This window comes from Equus przewalskii, chromosome 27 (genome assembly GCF_037783145.1).
Source record: "Equus przewalskii isolate Varuska chromosome 27, EquPr2, whole genome shotgun sequence".
In the NCBI taxonomy this organism is placed as follows: Eukaryota; Metazoa; Chordata; class Mammalia; order Perissodactyla; family Equidae; genus Equus; species Equus przewalskii.
The window spans coordinates 40758299-40775832 of NC_091857.1; the positions used below are offsets into that span (position 1 = coordinate 40758299).

A 17534-nucleotide genomic window follows, 5' to 3' on the forward strand; every position below is an offset into this window, starting at 1 on the left:
TGCCTGTGTTTGTTGCAACTGATAAAATTTGACTTTTCAGTCAAAAGTTAGAATTTTGGAAAACTTGTATCTGCCATGGTGAACTTGAGAGCTCCCCAATACTTAAAGATGTTTCTGATGAACTGAGTGGTGATATTAACAAATGTGATTTTTTGACACTATATATTGAAATGTGTTAACATCTGGGAGATCTGTATGATCTCCCAGTATTTTCCAAATGTCCAGTGAGTGTTGTTATAACAATCGTGCATGGACAAAAGATTTCTTCAAGGTGCAAGATTAATAGATAATGGGTTTTAATATAGTGTAGCCCTAAAAGTTTATTGATAGGGCTTCAGATTTGCAACTAAACTTTAAGAAATGACCACTTGCCAAGTTTTGATGTCATATCAAAGAAGAATATCCGCAACGTCTGATAAATCTGTGAAAATACTCCTCCTGTTTCCAGCCACCTGACTGTGTGAGGATGGGTTTTCTTCACATACTATAACAAAAACAATGTGTCACAACAGATTGAATGCAGAAACAGATATGACAATCCAGCTGTCTTCTATTAATCCTGACATTAAAGAGTTCCAGAAATTCTTCCCACGAATTTATTTTTGTTTGGGAATATATAGTTAATTTTATTTAAAAAGTTAATGTTGTCATTATGTAATGGGCTTATTATTTGTCGTAAATGAATTACTGAATAAGTTTGAAATTTCTCTGTGTTAGTTTAAGTAAAGATCAATAGAACCCATTTAAAAAATAATTTGAGGAAAGGAAAGGAGTCCTGAGTCCAGAAAGTGTGAGAAGCACTGGTCTAGTGTTGCAGGAGACTGTGGTGCTTGAGTGGAGGTGCAGGGGGTTTTGGTGAAGAACCTGGGAGAACCACTGAGATGATGAGCTGTTGCCAAACACTAAGTCAGAGAGAAGATTGTGTCATTTGTTTGTTTGTTTTTAGGTGAATGCTAATAGGAAGGTGGGCTCAGCTGAAAGACTGTCATTGAAGGAAGTTGTCTGAGGGGTTCATTTCAACTTTAATATTGTAAATAATTTTAGAAATTGATGTCAAAATTTGAATTTGAAGACAAAAGCCCTACAAAAGCAACCAACTCAGCCCGCTTTATTTGTCAAACAAGGAAATAAAAGCTCTCTTCTATTTTAAAAAAAAAGACAAAGCCCTACCAGTAATTCTACTGTGATGGGAGTTCTCACCCTGATCGTTCTGTTCTTCAACCATATTTATTAGTACTAACATTATTAGTGGGGTGTAGACCTCTGAGTTTAGTGCTAAGAAAGAGGTCAAAGGTATTGTAGATGGTTCTCCTGATCCTAAGGGCTTTTATCTTCAGTAATTTATGAGAGAGAGAAGGTTAGTAGGAGAAGCTTTCAACTGAAAAGCTGCCTTAAGAAGCTATGACAGAGGAGATAGGAAAGTTGTGTCTCGTGTAGCAGCTGCTCTGCATAAGGGCTCTGTACCAGAGGAGGGTGGAGGTGGAACAGGAGGGAGTGACCCTTGGTCTGGCCCAGGAATAGTCTGGCAGGTTAGATCCCCTGGACAGAAAAGCACGTTCATTGCCTGGTGTTAGGAAGCAGAACGTGTAGGCTGGCTACTTGCGTTTACTGGGTGCCAGTGGAGAAAAAGGTAAAGAAGCAGGCCTCTGGGCACCAGGGAGGTCATTCTTGCTGGACGAGCTGTGTGTATGAAGACTTGCACCTGTGGGGAGTGCCAGGACACAGGCCCATGTGTCTGGGGTGCGGAGGTACTGTGTGCTCATCCTCACCGTGCGTCAGCACCTCTTCCTGGGTGGGGACTCTGGGCTGGTTCCAGTGCTCTTTATGGAAGGAACAGTAAAGCTGCTTCTAATGGGAGTCAGGGAGAGGGGAATTCTGATTAACTGCATTTCCCTTTCAGTTCCCAGACCATCACTAGAAAAAACTTTAAACTGTAAGATTAAGTTTCTAATTTATTACCTAGAATATGGTAAACATGATTGAATCTTTCTAAAAAGACAGGATTTTGCAGGGCCTTGGGGCATCATTGACCACAGAATAGTAGTAATCCCAGTCTTCTATGAAATCACCTGGTTTAGATTTCCTGTCTCAGCAGAAGCACCTGCAGGGTGGACAGTGTCACTGTCAGTTCCTTAGGGGTAGAAGTGAAGGCAGAAACCTGGCTTCTTGTCCCTCCTATGACAAGCTGCACGTGCCCTTGGACTCTCTTAATGCCTGTGTCTTCTTGGCAAGTAAGTGTTGGTGAGCTCGGTGTTAGTGACCAACAGGAAGAGGGTGTGCGGTTGAGATCTCTGCTGCATTGGTGTGAAGGAAGGACAGACTGAACTTTGGCTTACCTTCTGAATGCCATCATCACCTCTTGTTAGTTAAGAGTCACTCACAGGAGTCTCAACACCACGACCCCCAACTGAGTCTCCAGAATGAAGGAATAATGAAAATATGGAAAATGATGTGGAATTGTTAGCCTTTGGATCACTTGGGAGAGCCCTGGCCGCTCCTGCCTGGGAACTTATTTTCTGATATCCTCAGAGGTGTGGATTAGGTGATCTATGCCCATTTTCATTCCTTCTAATATCTTTCATTTCCTTTGTATATGAGCTTTCCCTCCATTTGTGGGCCATATTTGAGTTGCTACATAAAGCGCAGGGCTGTGGCTGGTGACGTTAATGAGCTAGCTGCTCTTTAAATAGCACAGCTCCTATAAACAGAATCACCTGTTTTATAGCTTGATATTGAAGAAGATTGTTCACAAAGGACTCCGAATGGCTGGTAGAATGTTAGAAGGCAGTAAGATGCTTCTCATCCCGCCCCTGTTGTGAGGCAAGACTGGCTGAGAACACACACACCACATCAGAGACACTTCCTTTGGTTTGGCCGGAATCATCCCTCACAACGCATTAAACTCAGGTTGCATCAGAATGAAGAATGGCCAAGCCAAAATCTCCTTGATTATTGGAAACTTAGTCATTTGTTCTCTGAGTCAGCTTAATGGTGTCTAATGTTCACATCACATTCTTTTGGGGCTGGGCCAAGAAACAGCATGCTTGCCAGCATTTCAGCAATGAGCTAATCAGCCTTTTGGCTCCCACATTTCTGGCCAAGAACTCTGCTGGAATTAATACTGTCACTGCAGCAGACCAGAACCCTCACAAAGATTGCTCTTTCTTTTCCTGTGTCATATTCTGGTCTTCGCTTTCATCAAATGAACCTTAAACCCCTTTTCTTTCAGAAAGCCTTCCCAGGCTGAGGCTCTGAGTTGTGATGCTAGGAATTCAACCCAACAAATTATTGAAAAGCTCTGTCTTGGTGGCTGCTGAGGGTGTAAATACAGGTGGGCGATGTCCCCCCAACCCTAAGGAGCATGTCATCTGATGTGCGGAGGATAATGCCCAAACACATATGGCTTCAATACCATAAAGTGTCAGCTACGTGTCATCAGAGAAGAGCAAAACAGAATGTGGACCTTGAGAGAGGAAAGCATTTTGGAGACCTGGAGGAAGGCCTTGGAGATGATAGGGCGTTTCAGCTTGATCTTGGAGCCTGGAATGGGGGCAAGCACATAGGAAGTGTGCAGTGATGGCTATTGTTCTTGTATTGCCTAGACTTCTGTTTACGAATTAGTAAAATGGAAAAGGTTGTCTTCAATATCTCCCAGAGATTAACTTGTGAGGCCCAGGTGAGATGACAGGATAAGATACTGGGGAGCAGCGTGTGGAGAAGGCAGCCAGGTAAGGTGGGCACCCCATATCTGGTGCATGATGACCAAGATGTCTGAGCCTGGGTGATGTCCACCCTCTGCTGCTGCTGCCACAGAATAGAGGAAGCACCCTCTGTAGTTTGTGGCAATTAATAGTACACATCTGATGGAAAATGAGCCGTGGCTGCATGCTCTGACTCTTACTAATAAAATGCTGTAACTAGGAAAACAATCCCTTTATGATTTTTAAAAAGTGTTTAGCATGATAAGGGGAAAAACTGAAAAAATTAAATTAATAGAGAGGGTGTTCTCAACAAGTTTTGCCAGAGCAGGAGTTCAAAAAGATGTTTAGAGGATTTTTTTTTATGGCTATGTGGTATTACAGTGTACCTAATATACCACAAGTCACCTGTTTGTTCAACTATTCTACCACTGATGGGCATTTGGGATGTTTCCAGTTTTGGACTATTATGAACAAAGCTTCTCTGACTATTCTTGTAGATTTCTTTTGGCTGACATATATGCACATTTCTCTTGCATATATACTTAGAAGTGGAATTGTTGTGTCATAGGATTGGTGTATGTTTATTCTTAGCAGATAATTGCTAGAAAGTTTTTCAGAGTGGTTGAACCAGGTTGCAGTCTAACCAGCAATGTGTGGAAATTCAGTTGTTTTGCATTCTCACCATTACTTGCTGGTTTTTGTCTTCTTCGTGGTTGCCTTTCTGGAGGTTGTATGGTAGTATCTCATCATGGTTTCAATCTGCATTTTCCTTGTCACTGATAATGTGTGTTTTTTTCCCACACCACCAAGCAATTCTTGGATACCAGCTGGGTGTCCTACAATTCAACAGTTCTTTTTTTAATTTTTAATTTTTGGGGGAAGATTAGCCCTGAGCTAACTGCTGCCAATCCTCTTTTTGCTGAGGAAGACTGGCCCTGAGCTAACGTCTGTGCCTATCTTCCTCTACTTTATATGTGGGATGCCTACCACAGCATGGCTCGCCAAGCAGTGCCATGTCCACACCTGGGATCCGAACTGGCAAACCCTGGGCCGCCAAAGTGGAATGTGCGAACTTAACGGTTGCACCACCAGGCTGGCCCCCTCAACTCAGTTCTGACACCATCTACTTGGAGCTAACATCAGACCCCACAGGCTTCTGACCAGCCAGCTATAAATCAGAGATCCCATGATGCCCTCCTTGGGTGGGATTAATTTGCTACAGTGGCTCACAGAACTCTGAGAAACATTTTACTTACTAGATTACTAGTTTATTGTAAAAGGTTATAACTCAGGAAAAGCCAGATGGAAATGATGAGTAGGGCAAGGTCCTGGTCCCTCCCAGCACCTCCACGTGTTCACCAACCTGAAAGCTCTCCGAAGCTTGTCATTTTGGGTTTTTAGGGAGGCTTCATTACAGAGCTATGATTGGTTAAATCATTGACCCTTGGTGATGGAACTCAATTTGCAGCCCTTCTCCTGTCTGGGAGGTCAGGGGAGTAGGACTGAAAGGTCCAACCTTCTAATCACATGGTTCTTCCCTTAGCAACTAGCTCCCATCCTTAGTTTACCTAGGAGCTTTCCAGAAGTTACCTCATTAATGTAACAAAAAACACCGCGATCACTCTCCTCACTCCAGGAAATTCCAAGAGTTTTAAAAGGATCTTCTACCAGGAACAGGGATGTAGACCAAATATATATTTCTTATCATAAATCAGCACATCACAACTGATAATGTTGAGCACTTCTTTATATGTTGTTGTCCATTTGGAGGTCCTCTTTTGTGAAGTGCCTGCTCAAGTCTCTTGCTTGTTTTTTATTGGTTGTCTTTTTTTAAATTGATTTGTAGTAGTTTTTGTGCATTCTAGAGACAAATCCTTTTTTTAATATATGCATTGCAAACATCTTCTCTCAGTGTGTAGACCATCTTTTCACTCTCTTAATGGTATCTTTTTGAGTGTGTCCCACATTTCTCTTATGCTCTGTACTGTTGTTTTCATTCTCTTTTGTATTTGTTTCCCTCTGAACTTCAGTTTCGGATCCAAATATATGAAAATTTGGATGTTTTCTATTGGACCTGCCTAAGTTTCTCTAATTGTGTCTTCAGTTCTAGTTGCGTTACTTTTAAGACATCCAATAATTGCAGGTATATTTTTCAATTGTAGAATGTTCATTTGGTTACTTTTCTGTAGATTCCAAGACTGTGGAAATTCATCTTTTCATCCATTTGTTCTTCTCTTCCTGTTTTTAAATATATTAATCATTTTTTTCTTATCACATTTATTGAGGAATGATTTACATAAAATAAATGACATCCATTTATGGTGTACAATTTGATGAGTTTTGACAGTTGTGTACAGGCATGAGACAGAGCATTTCCATCACCCCCAAAAGATTCTTTGTGTCCCTCTACAGTCCATTCCTTGCTCTGCCCCTGGGTCCCAGGAAAACACAGACATACTTTTTGTCATTTTAGAGTAGATTGTATCGTATAATAATGTAATCATTTGCTATGTACTGTTTCCTGTCTGGCTCCTTTCATTCAGCATGATAATTTTGAGGTTTATCCGTCTTGTGAGTATCATCACAATGTTAAACAACAATGGTGGGAGTGGGCATCCTTGCCTTGTTGCTACTCTTAGGAGGAAAGTGGTCACTATTTCACCTTTAAGTGTGAAGTTAGCGGTAGGTTTTTTGTAGCTGTCCTTTATCAGATTGAGAAAATTCCTGACTGTTCCTAGCTTGCTGAGAATTTTTATCAACAGTGGGTGAATTTTGTCAAATATTTTTCTGCTTCTACTGAGATGATCATTTTGTTTTTCTCCTTTATTATGTTAATATGGTAAATTACATTGAATGATCTTGAATGTTAAACCAACCTTGCATTCTTGTGATAAACCTTATTTGGTTGTGATGTTTTATCCTTTTAAAATATTTCTGGATTTGATTTGACAATGTTTTAAGGATTTCAGTGTCCAATTACAAGAGGCATATTGGTCTGTACATTTGTTTTCTTATGTCTTCATCTGGTTTTGGTATCATGGTAATATTAGCTTTATAAAATGAGTTCAGAATGTTCTCTCCTCTTTTGTTTTTTGGAAGAGTTTGTATAGAATCAGTGTTCTTTCTTTCTTAAGTGTTTGATAGAATTGAACAGTGTAGCCCTCGGAGGTTTAGCTCTTAGAGGTTTTAATTAGGAATTCAATTTATGTAATAGATATAGGCCTATGCAGGTTATCTACTTCTTCTTGAATGAGCTTTGGTAGTTGTCTTTTGAGGAATTTTACCAGTTCTTCTAAGTTGTTGAATTTGTTGGCTAAAGTTGTTCAGGATATTCTCGTATTATCTTTTTATTGCCTGTAGGACCTGTAGAGATAATACCTCTTTCATTCTTGATATTGATGACTTATGCCCTTTTATTTATTTTTTATCTTGATCATTCTAACCATGAGTGTATACATTTATATATTTTATTAATCTTTTCAAAGAACCATCTTTTAGCTTGATTAATTTTCTCCATGTCTGTATTAAATTTTGTTGATATCTGCTCCTTATTATTTCTTTCTTTCTACTTACTTTGAGTTTACTTTGCTCTTTTTTTTTTTTTTAGCTCCTTGAGGTGGAATCTAAGGCCATTGTTTAGAAACCTCTAGATTGTCCCTGTTCCTGAGAGTGGCCTTCCTGGGTTCTTGATTGAGATGCTTACAGGTCCCTCTCTCTTCAGTTCTGAAGGTTCAGCCAGTTAAAGATGATTAGCTCCTGCCACCCACCCATGGGTGCAAAATCTGGCAGATGACTTGAGGGGGAGATGGATTGTTTACTTGTTACAGGCCCCTTTCCTTTAGTGTGACTCCTACCCCTAAACACCTGGAGACGTGGGGAGAGATGTCAGTCCATCTTGCCTTTTGCACATTCCAGAACTCAGCAGATGTCTGGTGGGGAGAACAGGCCTTATGATGGAGACTCCTTTTATTTCCATTCTGTTGCAGTCCTCGTGACTGCAAAAAAGCTCTGTTGGTTTTTCTTCCCTCCCAGAGAATCCCTTGGCTTGGACCAAGCCTGATGCTTAGCCAGTGTTCAGAATGAGTAGCTTATTTTTAACCTATCTGTAAAGGCTCTTCCTCATGTGGAATTTTTTTTTTCCTTTTTCTCCCCAAAGCCCCCCAGTACATAGTTGTATAGTCTTCGTTGTGGGTCCTTCTAGTTGTGGCATGTGGGACGCTGCCTCAGCGTGGTTTGATGAGCAGTGCCATGTCCGCGCCCAGGATTTGAACTGACGAAACACTGGACCGCCTGCAGCGGAGCGCACAAACTTAACCACTCGGCCATGGGGCCAGCCCCATCCTCGTGTGGAATTTTAATTCATATAGTCTTCATTGCTTTGATGGTTTTAGAAATACAGTTTTTGCAATTTATCAATTAAAAAAAATTGAGCTGTTCCATTGGTAGTGTTGGCCTGCTGTGATCCACAACATTATAATTGAAGGCACAATCCCCCTCCCTTTGGATAATTTGTATACAATCAAATGCATCTATTTTAAGTGTACAGATGAATGAATTTTGATATATGTATACTGCCATGTAACTACCACCACAATCAAGGTATAGGACATCATCCTAAAAGGTTCTGGTGCCTCTTTCCATTCAGATATTCATCTATCACTGTTGATTAGATTGACTTTGTCCAGAATTTCATGTAAATAGAATCATACAGTGTGTCCTGGCTTCTTTTTTTGTGTCTGGCTTCTTTCTTTCAGCATCTATGCTTTTGAGACTAATCTGTGTTATGTGGATGTGTTTGTTCCTTCTTTCTGCTGCCTCCATTGTACCATCTGTTCACTGGCCTATTGGTAGACATTTGTGTTTGTAACTCGTGGTTATTATAAATACAGCTGCTATGAACACTTGTGTTTAAGTCTTTGTATAGGAGTATGTTTTCATTTCTCTTAGGTAGACATCTAGGAGTGGAATTGCTAGGTGGTGTGGTAAGCAATTTTATAAGGATCTGCCAAACTGTTTTCCAAAGTTGAATGATTTTACACTCCCTCGAGCCACATATGACAGTTCCAGTTTATTGTCCTGTCTACTAACACTTGTTAATGTCAGTCGTTCTATTTTAGCTATTCTACTAGATGTTTATTGGTATCGCATTATGATTTTAGTTTTTATTTTCCCAAAGACTAATGATAGATATTAGTATCTCATTGTGATTTTAGTGTTTATTTTCCTGAGCACCAGCAATGATGAGCATTTTTTCATATCTTCTTAGCTGTTTGTATGTCTTCTGTGATGTGTCTGTTGAAATATTTTGCTATTTTTTATTGGACTGTTCTTTCCTTGTTAATTGAGTTACAAAAGTTCTTTGTATATTCTAAATACTAGTCCTTTTTTTTCAGGTATATGTATGAGAAATATTTTTTCCATTTTGTTGTTTGCTTTTTCATTTTGTAAACAGTGTTTTTCAAAGAGCAGAATTTAAAAATTTTAATGAAATATAAATTATCATTTTTTTCCTTTGATTGGCATATTGCTTTTGTGGATGTATCTAAGAAACCCTCATCTACCCTAAGGTCAGAAAGCTTTTCTCCTCTTCTTCTAAAAGTTTCATGGATTTAGCTTTTATATTTAGATTAATTTTTGTGTATGATGTTAGGTAAGGGTGGAGGTTCATTTTTTTATATGGATACCAAGTTCTTCTGACACAGTTTTTTGGAAATAATTTTCCTTTCCCCATTGAAATACCTTGGCACCTGTATCAAAAATCAATTGATCATACATGCTTGAGTCTGTTTTTAGACTCTTCTGTTCCATCTATATGCCTATCCTTATGCTAATATCACACTGTATTGATTCCTGGATATTTGAAATCAGGTAAACTAAGTCCTCCAACTTAACTTTGTTCTTCTTTTTCCAAATAGTGACTATTCTAGGTCTTTTTGCAGTTTTTTCCCCTATATTTTAGAATCAGCTTCTCAGCTTCTTCCAAAAATTCTGCTAGGATTTTGATTGAGATTGCTTTAAATCTGTATATCAATTCAAAGAGAATTGACATCTTAACGATATGGTATCTTTCAGTCAATGCACATTGTAATCTCTCCGTTTATTAAGTCTTTAATTTATATCAACAGTGTCTTAAAGTTTTCAGTATACAAATCTTGGACGTATTTTATTAAATTTATCCCCTCAAATGTTTCATGTTTTTGGATGCTTTTATAAATGGTAATTTTAGAGATTGTCATTTCTAATTGTTAGCTAGTATATAGAAATATAGTTTGTTTTTGTATATTGAACTTATATCCTCAACTTAGCTAAAGTCACTTATTACTTTAGTCACCTTTTCCCCCATGGTCTTGTCATCTGCAAATAAAGATAGTTTTACTTATCCTTTCCAACATGTATGCTTTTTATTTATTTTTCCCACTTTATTGTCTAGGACCTCCAGTATGCTGTTGAATAGAAGTGGTGAGAGTGGATCTTCTTTTTTTTTTTTAAAGGAGCTTTTCAGCTTTTTTCTTTTTCCCTGTTTTTTCCTCCCCAAATCCCCCCAGCACATAGTTGCATATTTTAGTTGCAGGTCCTTCTAGCTGTGGCATGTGGAATGCTGCCTCAGCATAGCCTGATGAGCGGTGCCATGTCTGTGCCCAGGATCTGAACCGGTGAAACCCTGGGCCGCCAAAGCAGAGTGCACGAACTTAACCACTCGGCCTCAGGGATGGCCCTGGATCTTCTTGCCTTGTTCTTTAATTAGAGGGAAAGTGTTCAGTCATTCATCATTACTTATAATGTTAACTGCAGGTTTTTCATAGATCCCTTTATCAGTTGAGGAAATTTCCTTTTTTTTCTTGTTTCCTAAATTAAAATTCTTTTTGTCATGAATGTATCTTGAATCCTGTCACATGTTTTCTGCATTTATTAAAATAATCATGGGGTATTTTTCCTTTGTTCTGTTAATATTTTGAATTGCATTTATTGAATTTTGACTATTAGACCAACCTTGCATCCCTAAGTCAAACCCTGCTTGGTCCTGATGGATTATGTTTTTAATCTATCTACCTATCTAAGCAAATTTCCTGCAACGTCAATTCCCATACAAAGTTTTTTAAAGACAAAAGAAAATAGGAAAGAAAATGACATCCTTACTGACAACAAACACACGCCCTAAAGACACGCTAGCAAAAATAGAAAAACAGTAATCTGACATCTTTACATTGATTAAAAGGCATTATGATAATGATGCAAGAGATGAAAAAAATATAATTCAGAATTAGAAAAACTAAAGAATGAGGTCACAGAACTCAGGAAAGAATCGGGAATAAAAGAAAAAATATTTCAAAACTTCAGATGAAATCAGAAGACACACAAGATCAAGTAAACACAACAGAGGAAAATAGAAGACGAAAGAGAAAACCTAAAAATCAAAAGGAAAATGAAACAACGAGAAGAATTCAAGAAAAGTGAGACACAGAGAAGACAGGCAAAGCAGAGCAGACACAAGTGAGCAGAGCAGAGAGGAGACTGGAGAGGGCCAGCAGCCCTCCAACAGCGCTCAACAAACTCCTTAAAGTAAAATCGTGTGTAAACTGAATGTGGTGTTGCATTCCATCTGTTAACATTTTATTTATGGTTTGCACATCTGTCTTCAGAAGGCAGAGGTACCTATAGATTAAGATTACCTACAGGCTATTTTTTTAATTGAGGTCAAACCAATTTATAACATTGTGAGTTTCAGTTGTACCTTTTGTTTGTCAATCTGCATATAAATGTGCCCCTTCCCTCCTGGTGCCCACCTCCCAACCCCCTCCCCCCTCGTAACCACTAAACTGTTCTCTTTGTCCGTGTGTTTGCTTATCTTCCACACGTGAGTGAAATTATGTGGTGTTTGTCTCTCTCTGTCTGGCTTATTTTGCTTAGCATAATACCCTCAAGGTTCATCCATGTTGTTGCAAATGGGACAATTTTGTCTTTTTTTATGGCTGAGTAGTATTCCATTGTATATACACAACGCATCTTCTTTACCCATTCATCAGTCAATGGGCACTTGGGTTGTGAATAATGCTGCAGTGAACATAGGGGTGCATAAGTCTCTTTGAATTGCTGATTTCAAGTTCTTTGGATAGATACCCAGTAGTGGGATGGCTGGGTCATATGGTATTTCTATTTTTAATTTTTTGACAAATCTCCATACTGGTTTCCATAGTGGCTGTGTCAGTTTGCATTCCCACCAGCAGTGGATGAGGGTTCCCTTTTCTGCACAACCTCTACGACATTTGCTATTTTTGTCTTGGTGATTACAACCATTCTCATGGGTGTAAGGTGATATCTTAGTGTAGTTTTGATTTTCATTTCCCTGATGATTAGTGATGTTGAACATCTTTTCACGTGCTTATTGGCCATCTGTATATCTTCTTTGGAAAAATGTCTGTTCATATCCTTTGTCCATTTTTTGATCAAGTTGTTTTTTCTGTTGTTCAGTTGTGTGAGTTCTTTATATATTATGGAGATTAACCCTTTGTCGGATATGTGATTTGCAAATATTTTCTCCAAAAAAGTTGGTGGGCTGTCTTTTCATTTTGATCCTGGTTTCTTTTGCCTTACAGAAGCTCTTTAGTCCGATGAAGTCCCACTTGTTTATTTTTCCTTTTGTTTCCCTTGCCTGAGTAGACATGGTATTCAAAAAGATGCTGCTAAGACTGATGTCAAAGAGTGTACTGCCTATATTTTCTTCTAGGAGTTTTATGGTTTCACATTATACCTTCAAGTCTTAATCCATTTTGAGTTAATTTTGTGTATGTCGAAAGATAATGGTCTACTTTCATTCTTTCACTGTGGTTGTCCAGTTTTCCCAGCACCATTTATCAAAGAGACTTTTCTTTCTCCATTCTATGTTCTTGGCTCCTTTGTTGAAGATTTGCTGTCTGTAGATGTGTGGTTTTATTTCTGGGCTTTCAGTGTGTTCCATTGATCTGTGTGCCTGTTTCTGTACCAGTACCATGCTGTTTTAATTACTATAGCTTTGTAATATATTTTGAAGTCAGGGATTGTGATGCCCCCAGCTTTTTTCTTTTTTTCTCAGGATTGCTTTAGCTATTTGGGGTCTTTTGTTGTTCCGTATGAACTTTAGCATTCTTTCTTCTATTTCTGTGAAGAATGTCATTGAGATTTTTTGTTTTTAAGCAACAGAAATTTATTTTCTCACAATTCTTTTTTTTTTCTTGCAGTAACGTTGGATTATAACATTGTATAGCTTTCAGGTGTACATCATAATATATTTCAAATTCTGCATAGATTACATCATGTTCACCACCCAAAGACTCATTACAGTCCATCACCATACACATGTGCCTAATCACCCCTTTTGTCCTCCTGCCTCCTCCCTTCCCCTCTGGTTAGCAGTAATCCAATCTCTGTTTCTATGTATGTGTTTGTCGTTTTTATCTTCTGCTTATGAGATCATATGGTATTTGACTTTCTCCCTCTGACTTATTTCACTTAGCATAATACCCTTAAGGTCCATCCATGTTGTCACAGATGGCCAGATTTCATCATTTCTTATGGCTGAGTAGTATTCCATTATATATATATGCCACATCTTCTTTATCCATTCATCCCTTCCAGGTTTTGGCTACTGTGAATAATGCTTCAGTGAACATAGGGGTGCATGTATCTTTACGCATTTTTGTTTTCAAGTTCTTTGGATAGATACCCAGCAGTGGAATAGCTGGATCATATGGTAGATCTATTCTTAATTTTCTGAGGAAACTCCATACTGTTTTCCATAGTGGCTGCACCAGTTTGCACTCCCATCAGCAGTGTATGAGAGTTCCCTTCTCTCCACTTCCTCTCCAACAGTTGTTTCCTGTCTTAATTATAGGCATTCTGACCAGAGTGAGATGATATCTCATTGTAGTTTTGATTTGCATTTCCATGATAGTTAATGATGTTGAACATCTTTTCATGTGCCTGTTGGCCATCTGTGTATTTTCTCTGAAGACATCTCTGTTCAGATCTTTTGGCCATTTTTTAATTGGGTTGTTGGTTTTTTTGTTGTTGAGACGCATGAGTTCTTTGTATATTTTGGATATTAACCCCTTATCGGATATATGGTTTGCAAATATCTTCTCCCAATTGTTAGGTTGTCTTTTTGTTTTGTTGATGGTTTCCTTTGCTGTGCAGAAGCTTTTTAGTTTGATGTAGTCCCATTTGTTTATTTTTTCTATTGTTTCCCTTGCCTGGTCAGACATGATATTTGAAAAACTGCAGCTAAGACCAGTGTCAAAGAGCATACTGACTATGTTTACTTCTAGAAGTTTCATGATTTCAGGTCTTACATTCAAGTCTTTAATCCACTTTGAGTTTATTTTTGTCATTAGGGTTCTGATTGGGATTGCATTGAATCTGTAGATTGCTGTAGGTAATATGGACTGTTTTTTGTTTTTTTGTTTTTTTTTTTTTGTAAGGAAGATTAGCCCTGAGCTAATATCTGTGCCAGTCTTCCTCGACTTTGTATGTGGGATGCCTCCACAGAATGGCTGACTAGTGGAGCAGGTCCGTGCCCAGGATCTGAACCCATGAACCCAGACCACCAGAGTGGAGCTGGCAGAACTTTAACCACTTGGCTGTGGGGCTGGCCCCTGGACATTTTAGCTATGTTTATTCTTCCAATCCATGTGCATGGAATATCTTTCCGTTTCTTTATGTCATCTTTGATTTCTTTCAATAATGTCTTATGGTTTTCAGTGTGTAGGTCTTTCACCTCTTTCATTAAATTTATTCCTAGATATTTTATTCTGTTTGTTGCAATTGTAAATGGGATTGTATTCTTGAGTTCTCTGTTAGTTTGTTATTAGAATATAAAAATGCAACTGAGTTTTGTAAGTTGATATTGTACCCTGCAACTTTGCTGTAGTTGTTATTTCTAATAGTTTTCTGATGGATTCTTTAGGGTTTTGTATATATAGAATCATGTCCTCTGCAAACAGAAAGAGTTTCACTTCTTCATTACCAATTTGGATACCTTTTATTTCTTTTTCTTGCCTAATTGCTCTGGGCAAAAACCCCAGTACTATGTTGAATAAGAGTGGCAGGAGTGGACACCCATGTCTTGTTCCTGTTCTCAGAGGGATGGCTTTCAGTTTTTTCCCATTGCATATGATGTTGGTTGTGAGTTTGTCATATATGGCCTTTATTTGTTTATTTATTTACTTACTTTTTGAGGAAGATTAGCCCTGAGCTAACGTCTACCGCCAATCCTCCTCTTTTTTTTTGTTGAGGAAGATTGTCCCTGAGCTAACATTCGTGCCCATATTCCTCTACTTTATATATGGGACACCTACAATAGCACGGCTTGATAAGTGGTGGGTAGGTCTGCATTCAGGATCTGAACTGGCAAACCCAAGACTGCTGAAGCAGAGCGTGTGAACTTAACTACTGTGCCACCGGGCTGGCCCCTATATGGCCTTTATTATGTTGAGGTACTTTCCTTATATACCCATTTTATTGAGAGTTTTTTTTTATCATAAATGGATGTTGGATCTTGTCAAATGCTTTCTCTGCATCTATTGAGATGATCAGGTGGCTTTTGTTCCTCATTTTGTTAATGTGGTGTATCTCATTGATTGATTTGCAGATGTTAAACCATCCCTGCATCCCTAGTATAAATCCCACTTGATCACGGTGTATGATCCTTTTAATGTATTGCTGTATTCAGTTTGCCAATATTTTGTTGAGGATTTTGGCATCTATGTTCGTCAGTGATACTGGCTTGTAATTTTCATTCTTTGTGTTGTCCTTGTCTGGCTTTTGGATCAGGGTGATGTTGGCCTCATAGAATGAGTTAGGATGTGTTCCATGTTTTTTAATTTTTTGGAGTAGTTTGAGAAGGATAGGTATTAAATCTTCTTTGAATGTTTGGTAGAATTCTCCAGAGAAGCCATCTGGTCCTGGACTTTTATTTTTTGGGAGGTTTTGATTACTGTTCCACTCTCTTTACTTTTGATTGGTCTATTCAGATTCTCTATTTCTTCTTGATTCAGTTTCATGAGGTTGTATGAGTCTAAGAATTTATCTGTTTCTTCTAGTTTGTCCAATTTGTTGGCATATAGTTTTTCGTAGTATTCTCTTATAATCCTTTGTATTTCTGTAGTATCTGTTGTAATTTCTCCTGTTTCATTTCTAATTTTATTTGAGCCTTCTCTCTTTTTTCTCAGTGAGTGTGGCTAAGGGTTTGTCAATTTTGTTTATCTTCTCAAAGAACCAGCTTTTAGTTTCATTGATCCTTTCTACTGTTTTCTTTTTTTTTTTGGTTTATAATTCAATGATTTCTGTTCTAATTTTTATTGTTTCCCTCCTTCTGCTGACTTTGGGCTTTGTTTGTTCTTCTTTTTCGAGTTCCGTTAGGTGTAGTTTAAGATTACTTATTTGATGTTGTTCTTGTTTGTTGAAGTTTGGCTGTATTGCTATGAATTTCCCTCTTAGCTGCATCTCATATGAGTTAGTATGATGAATTTCATTTTCATTTGTCTCCATATATTTTTTGATTTCTCCTTTAGTTTCTTCATTGATCCATTGATTATTCAGTAACATGTTGTTTAGTCTCCACATATTTGTCACTTTCCCAACTTTTTTCTTGTAGTTGATTTCTAGTTTCATAGCATTATGGTCAGAAAAGATGCTTGATATGATTTCAATTTTCTTAAATTTATTGAAGCTTGCCTTGTTTCCCAACATATGGTCTATCTTTGAGAATGTTCCATGTGCACTTGAGAAGAATGTATGTTCTGATGGTTTTGGATGGAGTGTTCTCTATATATCTATTAAGTCCATCTAGTCTAGTTTTTCATTTAAATCCATTATTTCCCTGCTGACTTTCTGTCTGGATGATCATTCCATTGACGTAAGTGGGGTGTTGAAGTCCCCTACTATTATTGGGTTGCTGTTAATTTCTCCCTTCGGGTCTGCTAATAGTTGCTTTATGTACTTTGGTGCTCCTGTGTTAGGTGCACATGTATTCATAAGTGATGTGTCCTCTTGGTGGAACGTCCCTTTTATCATTATATACTGCCCCTCTTTGTCTCCCATTGCCTTTTGAATCTTGAAGTCTATTTTGTCTGATATAACTATGGTGACACCTGCTTTCTTTTGTTTGCCGTTTGCTTAGACTATCAGCTTCCATCCCTTCACTCTGAGCCTGTGTTTGTCTTTAGAGTTGAGCTTTGTTTCCTGGAGGCAGCATATTGTTGGGTCTTATTTTTTAATCCACCCTGCCACTCTGTGTCCTTTGATTAGAGAATTCAATCCTTTTACATTTAGAGTGATTATTGATATATGAGGACTTAATGCTGCCATTTTATCACTTATTTTCTGCTTGTTCTGTATTTCTCTTGTTTCTTGTACTATGTTTTTCTGACTGCCATTTCAGTTTGGTGATTTTCTATGATTTGTCAGTTTTCTCTTTATCATTTGTATCTCTGTTCTGATTTTTTTGTTTATTGGTTACTGTGAGGTCTGTATAAAAGATCTCGTAGATGAGGTGTTCATTTTCTGATAGCCTCTTATCTCCTTAGCCTAAGCAGGTTCCATCCGTTTCCTCTTCCTCATCTAAGTTGTCACAGCTTATTCTGCTTTGTGTTACGAGTTTGTTTAAAATGAAATGATTATAGTTATTTTTGATACTTTCCTTCCCTTTATCTTTAGTGTTATAATTGTTTGCTAACCTGTTTTGATAGAGAGCTACAGTTTTTTGATTTTGTCTGTGTATTTCCTTGCTCAAGGCTTTGTAAACCTTTTCTTTTTTTTTTTTTTTTTCAGGTAGGAGGGCCTTCTTGATCATTTGTAGGG

The 17534-nt window shown here is 38.1% G+C and overlaps 1 protein-coding gene across 48 annotated transcripts in view; it reads left to right on the forward strand.

The window, feature by feature from the left end:
* The window catches only part of PCBP3 (poly(rC) binding protein 3), a 280291-nt gene that overhangs the window by 29178 nt on the left and 233579 nt on the right, over positions 1–17534 (forward strand). The gene's annotated exons all lie outside the window — the stretch shown is intronic.